This window comes from Benincasa hispida, chromosome 3 (genome assembly GCF_009727055.1).
Source record: "Benincasa hispida cultivar B227 chromosome 3, ASM972705v1, whole genome shotgun sequence".
In the NCBI taxonomy this organism is placed as follows: Eukaryota; Viridiplantae; Streptophyta; class Magnoliopsida; order Cucurbitales; family Cucurbitaceae; genus Benincasa; species Benincasa hispida.
In genome coordinates this window covers 9,450,280-9,459,905 of record NC_052351.1, presented here as the reverse complement: position 1 = coordinate 9,459,905, position 9,626 = coordinate 9,450,280, and the positions used below count along the sequence as shown (strand labels likewise).

The following is a 9,626-nucleotide window of genomic DNA, read 5'->3' as shown; positions in this document are numbered from 1 at the left end:
TTAAGAGCTGATTATAGGGCTTGAAAAATAGGGCATCACACCCTCTCCTGGCCCAAGAGGGATTGGTCATAGTTGGACTATGACTTATTGTTCATTAGAGGGATCAGTGGTATTTAGGGAGTTAGATGTAACTATAGGGACAAAACGATAATTTTGGCCCAACTGTACTTACGAGCAATTTGTGAAGGGTCAACGCACCGTTGATTGGTTATATCTAATGGACACAAAAATATATATGTAGGGAGAAGAGTACAACTGTCAGTCTTTAGTGGAGTGACTGACAATTAATGGAAGTTGATTAATTAAATCAAAGAGTTTGATTAATTAATCAAGTATTCAAACTATATGTCCATAAGGTCCCCTCGTTAGCTCAACTGGGATAAAATGAGAATCAAATTAGTTCAGATTAATTTGAATTGTTCAAATTAATAAAGAGAATTATTTATATAAAATTTTATGAGATATAATTTGAGAGGAAAAAAAACAACCTTAATATGAATTTGATTCATATTAAATATTTGAGAGAATTTGTTTATATATATGTGTGTGTATAATATTAAATTAAATTATATATAAAAATTACATAAAAATTAGTTTTATTTAATTACACGTATATTTTTTAATTACATAAAATAGGTTGTTAATTAAAGTACATATTAATTAAATGAAAATTAGTTTTATTTAATTATATGTATTTTTAGCTACACAAACCTTTCACTTTCTTCAAATAACTTATAAACTTTTCATTTTCTTTTATAATTTCTCTCATCATTATTTGACGATGAAAAGAAAGGTTCTTTCATCTTCAACTTGCATTATTATAAATACTCCAAAATGTATTGAAGCTGTAAGGTGTTGAAAATATTGAAGTTGTTGAAGGTTTTGGAAAAGTGTTTTTTCTCTCAAAACAAAATCATTCTCTCTCCAAATTATTTAAAGAAGCACAAAAACTCTCTATGTTCTCTACCCCCGAGAATACCGAGGTCTCCACGTGGTGGTGTCTGTTAGTTTTGAACACTTGTTGTTGTGTTTTTTTATTGTTCGTGTTCGAAGTTTTTGGAGAGGAAATCATGAAGAGGCTAATCTTCAAGGGTACGTTTTCCAATATTTTCTTCTTCTTAATTTCTATGTATATATGTATGCTTAATTGATCATGTATATTTTGTTTCTGTCACATATATTCTTTGCATGTTATGTAAAATTAAAATTAGAATGCAATCTTTTCCGTAATGGGTACTCGTGTATCATTTCAATTGGTATCAGAGCATGTGTTTCCGTCTTAATTTTAATTTTCAAACGCATATAGAATAATGGTGAGATTATTAATTCTGCACAATTGTATGTTGAATGAGGTTTTCTCATTTGGATGTTTTCAGGATTTTTTTTTTAGATTTGACTATTTGTTAAAGATTCGATATGTAAAGGGCCCATTGTTTTAGACAATTTTTTTTATAAGCTATCGAGTCTATATTTGTTGTCTGTGTCGATCGTGATCAAGTTTTGGCTTCGATTTGGTGGAACACGAAGCAAGGATGGAGTATTACTGATGAATGGGCAAAGGCGCTGCGTAGAGCGTCACAACACTGCGAACAGCGTTGTAATGCTACACGGTTTGACGGTTCGGCTTCTGATGGTTCAAATTCCAAGTGTTTTTCTTCATTATTAATTGTAATAATTAATTTTTTTGTTTAATTAAATTAATATTTTTTATATTAATTTAATTAAAAGTTTAGGAAACCAATCCGATCAAAATTGAAGTTTTTATTTTATGCATTTGGTGTATGATATTTTTTTTGTTGTATGTCATAATATATGTTATATAGCATAATCCCACCATAGGATGTACATATGTTTTTGCATATTTTTTTTAATGTAAAAGTTATATTATAAAATTGCATGATAAATTAAGCATGTTCATGCATCATTTATTTTATAATTGTTATAATATATAGATTAGACGTATGGATAGATATATATTTTTTTATTTTTCATTACTTTAAATATATGTGTTATGTATGTAATGAAAAGGAATTGCATGCTTTCATAATAAGACCTATGTTTAATTCGATTAGAAATAGGCTTAATCTTTTATTTTGGTTTAATAGGATTAAATTGAGTTATTGAATAAAAGATTAAATGTGTAACAAATGTATTTATTTAGGACCTTTGTCTAAGGAAAATTCTGTCTAGGCTGGAGTATTTAAGCACCTACATAGGAACTGGCCTGGAAGGTGAATAGATAGACTTGTTACATGCATGCAATGAGTGATTCATGTTTATTAGAGTGTTTAATAAACATTAAACAACATTGTTAAACTATCCATCGTAAATGTTACTTTGGGAAAATTTTAACAAACACTTAGTAAAATTATTAGCCGAATTTTCTAAGTTAATCAACCCTAGGTAAAACACTCAATGGGAGGAAAATGGATATCTGATACTTCATTTTTCCTTTTACGTTTTTCCTTGAACGTTCACATTGTGAGATCTATGTTCGGCCTTGAGGCACCTTTGCTTGTGTCCCCTTACGAGTGGTGTTTGCATACGTCAATATCAAGGTGAATGGAGAGAGTGTTTATAGTAAGTGGGAGCGGGATGTGTGTCAACATATCTCACGGTCTCTCTCATCAGTTTGTAGTAAACTTTCATGCTTGGCCTTGAGGCACCTTTGCTTGTGTCCCCCTACGGATGACATTTGCATGAATTTTTTACTCAAACTCTAGAAATGGATAGGTTTGCTTTAGTTTTTGCCTCAATCGATTTTCTTTATGGTTGGTTCATTGGGGCGGAAATCTAGACTCTAAAATGAGGGGTTGCATTTACAAGAAAATGTTAAGCAAGTTAATATTTTATGGGTTAAACAACGGTGACTAATAATTATAGGGACAAAAGTTGTTCTGGTGTAATTATTGGTTGAGATTGTCTCAATGTGAAACGGTATCTGATCATCATACGGTGGCTTTTACCTTGCCCCACTAAAGCATCATTGCAAAATAGATGTCACATAGGGTACATTAGATTTTTGTTAAATTGCAGTTGATTAATTGGGTAAAGCGTTTAATAACTAATACAAATAAACTGTATGGTTTCAACAAAAAGTCATATAGAATAGGTGAAGCATATTCACGTATTGGCCGCGTGTTATTGTTCGTCATCAGGATGGGATTATTGACAATATTTGCTAATTGTTGAGCCACGTGTTGGTTATTTTAATCGTCAGACATTCTTTTTTGCCTTTGCCTTCGCCTTCTATTAGCTCTGATTCATTGATGGAAGATTCTTTCAATCTCAGGGCCGTATTTGGGCTAAGAAAAGTCTTCAATGCTCATAAAACATTCATAAGCTCAGGTTCAGCTTGTAATACTCCTTCGATTAAGAGTCCTGCAAAAAGATTCAAAACCAAATTACTGTTAGCTACATCGCCTAATCCTCAGCAATGACGTCAAAAGCTTGTTGTGTTTTAATATTTGCGTTACACGTATGCCGTTTTCTATCTTAATGTGAGACCATGTGTTAGAAGATAAAGATTAGTATTTCATGCAAGCTCTCATTGTGTACAAGTTTTCTTGAGTTAGATCCAAGTATAAACCGAGCCCAAGTTTCCTAGCATGCCTAGGGTCGAACACAGGGATTAGTTAATGCTAATACAAGGTGGTGAAATGATCTTTCACAGTGTGATTCTAAGTATAGATATATGTGTTGAGATTCTAAACTAAAATAAGTCAACATACATGCAAGAGAAATAGGTGAGAGAGATGAGATACGTTGACAGAGTATGTAATGTGTTGGAATGCAATGAGATGATTCCTCATTATTAATGGAATGAGATGGGGTTGGAAAGACTTAATTGGTAATCTCTAAGTATACATGTATGATGTGTACATGTTCTGTTTTCTACTTAAATCTTTCAACATCTTTCAATGTATTTGCCACACCCATCTTATCTCTAAGATGCATGCGTTTACTAATATGACAGATCAACATGACTATAACTTTATCTCTAAAGCTACACAATATTCTTACTTGATACATTCCACAGTTACTTACTCTCTTAAGCAGTTAAGTATTTCTACTCAAATCAATTAATCAGATGGATTCAAGTATAAAACATTTAAGTATACATCAAGCAAGCTAGATGCACATACATGCGACTTAGCAGATTATCATTTAGTTTCACCTAACCCACTATGGATTTAGATACTCATGATATAGAAAAGTAAGAAAATGGATATGAAAAATGGATGAAATCATGATTGAATTAATATTAGTAAAATATTTTTACAGAATCTTAGTTCAATCAAGACAATTAATAGATGAAAATGCTGAGTAAGGGAAAGAAAAGTGTGTCAAGCTGTCAAGATTAATCTCTTGCTCCATTTGACTTGATTTTAGGTACTTGCTACTGTGACTAGGGTGAGGACATGTCGAAGGTCTCTCTTGAGCTCTAATGAAAATTTCCTACGTTGGGTTCTCTTCAACACTTAATGAAAATTCCGCGGTTCCTACATTATCAAGTGTTAGTAGTGCATTTTTCTCTTAAAATGATCCTTTTGTATGTACTAAACACATATAAGTAATTTTATGTATTTTTCTACTAAAATGAATGTGTTTTTCATTATTTGGCCCTAATTATTCAAACTTTAAGAGAACAATAACTTGTATTTATACAAATTATCATTTTCTATCAACAATATCAATATGATTATTGGAAGAATTATGACTTTATGGGTTTGGTTGGTCCATAGACCTAACCTTTGGCCCAATTAACTGAATCTTGAATTAGTTAGCCTTACCAAATTAAGGTTAGGATCAATTAAATTTGGACCCAAATATTAATACCAAATAAAACCAAAATATTTTATTCAATCTAATGGTCACAATAAAAATCTTTAATACATCGTTTAGTCGGAGTGATGAGCCAAAATATTTTGTTAATTAGTGATGAGCTACTCGTGAGATCTGAAATTGTAACCTTCTTGGTTCCCGATTTCTCAATATTTCTGAATTTTTATCATCTGTTTAGATTGATGGAGAACCCTAAAAGTAAAAAATCTTTATTTTTTTAGAACGTTGCAAATTTAATACTTTTTTTTTTACCAAGATTTGTTTATAAATCTCAAACAAAGGCTGAACGCATACAAGCAGGGAAATCATGCCAGAGAAACTTCAACAACAACAGTGGAGGATTTGAGGTCCAAACACAAGATAAAAAAAAGAAGACGACAAAGCCTGGGCCCCAAGAACATGGGCTACTCTATTAAAAGCCCTAACAAAAGCCCAATTATAGACTTCCCCTAGAACCAAACAATATATACATATATACATTCCTTTAACAAGTTTTGGGAGCAAATAGACCTAAAATTTATAATAGCAAATACAATTAAACTTTAACATCCAAATGCATTAATAAACTATATAATAGCAAATAAAATTAAACTTCTAACCTCCATTTACTAAATCCTAAGCCTAACTACTGTAGCTCAGAAAACATTAAGTCACACTGAGCTATATTATTACCGAGAGGTTTAGAAGGGTCTTGACAAATTTTTGCTGCTTCTTCAAGCCTCCTCCCCTATCATTAAAATATGCAATATGGTTAGTTAGCAATAGCAGTAGGAAAATAAGGTTAAAAATATATGTACACACATTCATACATATATATGTTAACACTAACCAGCATTTAACTGAGAGTTTAACCAGGTGAAGAAACCTAAGCCTCTTAGCGCTGTAAAAGAAAACAAGACAAAAATATAAGAGGGATAAGAGAATAAAAATAAACGCAAAATGAGTTTGAACAGAAAAAAAGAAAGAAAGAAAGAAAGAAAGAAAGAAGGAAATTACCCCAGCATAATATGACAGATAGAAAAACTAGGAGAGAGCCCATAGCTATGTAAAGGGCACAAACATCACCACAGTGATAGTTATCAAAGGAATAATGTATCACTGGGGAGAGTGAAATTATACCGTAGAGCAGAAAAAGAGGTATGATGAACAATAACAACATTTTAATAGGGCCCTCTATTAAGTGATTGAAGTTAAAATGGAGAAATATTTTGATTAGCTCCATGGTTATAAACCATGCGAGGTAAGCCAATGCAGATACATCCCCTGGAGAAGGGGGAGGGGAGGGGGAAGGGGATGGGGATGGCGTGGGTGAGCAAAGCGAGGAAAAAGGAGATTGAGATGGAAGAACAAAAAGAAGAAGAAATAAAAAAACCAGAGAAGAAGATTTCATAGTTGAAAAACAACAAAACACACACACAGAGCAAATCGAAAATGGGGGAAATAGAAAATAGAAGAAAAAGAAGAAAGATATGTACATATAGAGGGATGGAAGGAGGGAAGGGACAGAGAACGTACCTGAGTGAGTGAGAGTGGAGCAGCTGCGAACGATGAGCACCAGCAGCAGCGGCCAAACGACGAGCGACGAGCTCAGCAGGACAGTTGGCTCTGCAGATGAAAAACTAACTAGGGTTTCGGTTGGGAAAGAAAAGAAGGGAAAGAAAGTGAAATTGACACACATATTTAGATAGGGGTGGTTTTGAAAGTTAATTAGGAAAAAGGGGTGGTTTTCAACTTATTTAGAAAAAAAATGATGTTTTTTTTGTCCCCATCCGAAATTTGTGAATATTTTATTATTATATTTTTAGCTCCGTACGTTGTATTTTTTTAAAAAAAAATTAAATCGATCAGTGTTCAATAGACGCATTCTGACACAATACACGCGCGTCAGAGTGATTTGTCAACTTACTCTGGAACATACGCATTTGGATCAAATTTGGCGTTTCCCCCGTTTTAGGATAAAAAATCCCACATTTTACTTTCATTCCACCGTTTTCATCTTCTCATTTCACAAATTTCTCTTCCTTTACCGATTTCATCTTCTCCTTCACAGATTTCATCCTCCTTCACTGATTTCATCTTCTCTTTCACTAAAACCTTCATTTCATCTTCCCCTTCATCACCGAAGCCCTCATTTCATCTTCACCAAAAACAAAATTTCCTTCATTTCTTCCACATTTTTCATTCATTTTCAAATACCGATCATTTTCTACCTTCATTTGTTTCAATGCAGTATTTTATTTGGTAAATTGATATATTTTTGTTATTTAACTTTGAATTAAGTTTTTGATAATTTTTACTGATTTTTTTAATGTTTATTTTGTTTACCGTGGATATTATTCAAAGTTTTTCTGGTAAGTTGAAATATTTTGTAAGGTACAAAGTTTTTTTTTGGTAGTGTGCAATATTTTTCTTTTAATAAGTTGATATATTTTTTATAGTGTGCAATATCTGTAAGTATGTTGATATATTTAATAAGTTGATATATTCTCTATTATTGCTTTTCTGGTTGGTATTTGGTGGATATTTAAATTTTTTAAATATTACATCATAGTCTCAAATTATTTATGTTTAAACATATAAAAAAATCATTAATAAAAAAAATTTAACGTTCTTAATGGAAAAAGAAATAAATCTAAAAATAGGTTGAAAGAAAATTTTAACGAATTCTAAAAATAGGTATTTAAATATGTTCTTGATGGAAAAAAATAAATCTTTTTAAATGTAAAATTTATATTTAAATATTTTTTCATTTTGCCAAAATTTTAAAATTTATTAGTAGTTTTTAATGTAAAATTAAGAATATGTGAATAAAAGAATAGTGATATTATTTTTAAAAAATATTACATAGTAAAACTAATGGTTTTTTTTTCATACTTTTAGTAAAAATAATCTAACACAAATTTTTAAGAATAAAAAATTATCCTCGTTGAAAGAAAATTTTAACGGAATCTAAAAATAGGTATTTAAATATGTTCTTAATGAAAAAAATAAATCTTTTTAAATGTAAAAATTATATAAAAGTTATATTTAAATAGTGATATTTTTTTAAAAAAATAGTGATATTACTTTATTTTGTGGAGAAAAGGAAAAAAACATATAAAAAAAGTTAATAGTTAAGTATAGAAACATATAAAAAATCATTAATAAAAATAATATAATATGTTTCTAATGGCTATTAATGTAAAATTATTAATATGTTCCTGATGTTTTTTATTTTAGTAAAAAAAATATTACATAGTAAAAAAACATCCACAATTTTTGTATTGACTTTTTTTTTTTTTTTTGTATAGTTTTTCTGAGAAAACTCTACAATCAAATCATTTAATTATTGTTAGTGATATTGTGTTGTTGTAAATTTTCTAATGATTAAAGAACAAAGATTCATGTCAACATAAAAAAAAAAAATTATCATTGATTTATGGTCAAATGAGGATGCATGTCTTAATATTTTGTTTGTTTATTAAAAAAAACATTCCTTTATTTGTATATATTAAAAAAAATAGTAATAACACATTAATATCGTTGGCTTAACATATACTTACAAATATTATGATAAATATCATATTGCATTTGCCAAACTACGATGAAAATTGTGGAATTTTTATGTTATATGCACGGAAACATTGTTAATGGGCCAAACGGGATAGAATATGATAGGCAACCATCTCTTCTTATTGACTTCAACACATTAATCGATGGATTATGTGATTCATTATCCATAAATAGAGATGATGGGGTAGAGGTAATATTTAGACATGGTAGTTCTATAGCGGGATCTACCTTCTATATCCCCATCTCATTATGAAGTGAGACTAATGTACGATTCATGATAAGCAACGCTCCATACCCTCCAAATAGAGTTGAACTGTATATATCCCAACCCAGCGTCCGAAGTCCAGCATCAACGAGAGAAGAAGTTGAAACTATTGTTCAGTTGGAAAGCCATATTGTGGAGGATGAGTAGTGTGTCTAACTATTGCCACAAACGACGAAGAAGTTGAAATAGACGATGATGATATCGATCTAGATGAACTACCTGACGAAGAAGTTGAAATAGACTATGATGATATCGATCTAGATGAACTACCTGGTCATTTTATGGCGTACATGAAATCCCCAAAACATTTACTGAGATAGACCTGAACAAGATGACCATTGAACTCGATTCGACAATGGGGGATGACAGTAATATGGGGTCTGATTCACTGCTTAAGGGAATGATATTCAATTCCAAATTGGATTTAAAAAATACAGAGAAAAACTATTCAATCATTCAACATCAAAATTTTGAAGTCATTGTGCCAAAGAAAACAACATGGGATGTCAGGTGTAAGATATATGGCAATGGGTGCATGTGGAGACTTCGCGTTGTTTGCCGTAAAAAACATGGTAAATTTGAAATCACCTAGTACAATGACTCGCATTCTTGTGTGTATGCAAGACTGAGTCAGGATCACAATCAATTGGATTCATATCTAATTGCATATAAGGTAAGCAACATAGTGAAAAAAATCCGTCAGTTGACATCAAAACATTACAAGATATTATCTTGAAACAGTATGGTTATTCCGTTAGTTACTGGAAAGTATGGGACGGAAGAAGAAAGGCAATTGTGAAGATATTCGAAGATTGGATCGAATCGTACAATTTCCTGTCCAAATGGATGAATATCTTGCAAATCACAAAACCTGGTACAGTCGTCCATTTGAGGCTAAATGAGGTGGATTGTGATGAAAGGCTTGTAATGTTCAGTAGCGTGTTTTAGTTGTTTGGACCTGTTA

The 9,626-nt window shown here is 31.1% G+C and overlaps 1 long non-coding RNA gene across 1 annotated transcript; it reads right to left on the bottom strand.

The window, feature by feature from the left end:
* Nucleotides 1-5,140: 5,140 nt before the first annotated feature.
* Nucleotides 5,141-6,530, bottom strand: LOC120074229. The gene is made up of 3 exons (XR_005480925.1): nt 6,361-6,530; nt 5,675-5,725; nt 5,141-5,572 (listed from the first exon to the last, which is right to left on the bottom strand). It is a non-coding gene; the product is annotated as an uncharacterized LOC120074229 (long non-coding RNA).
* Between the last annotated feature and the right edge of the window lie 3,096 nt (nt 6,531-9,626).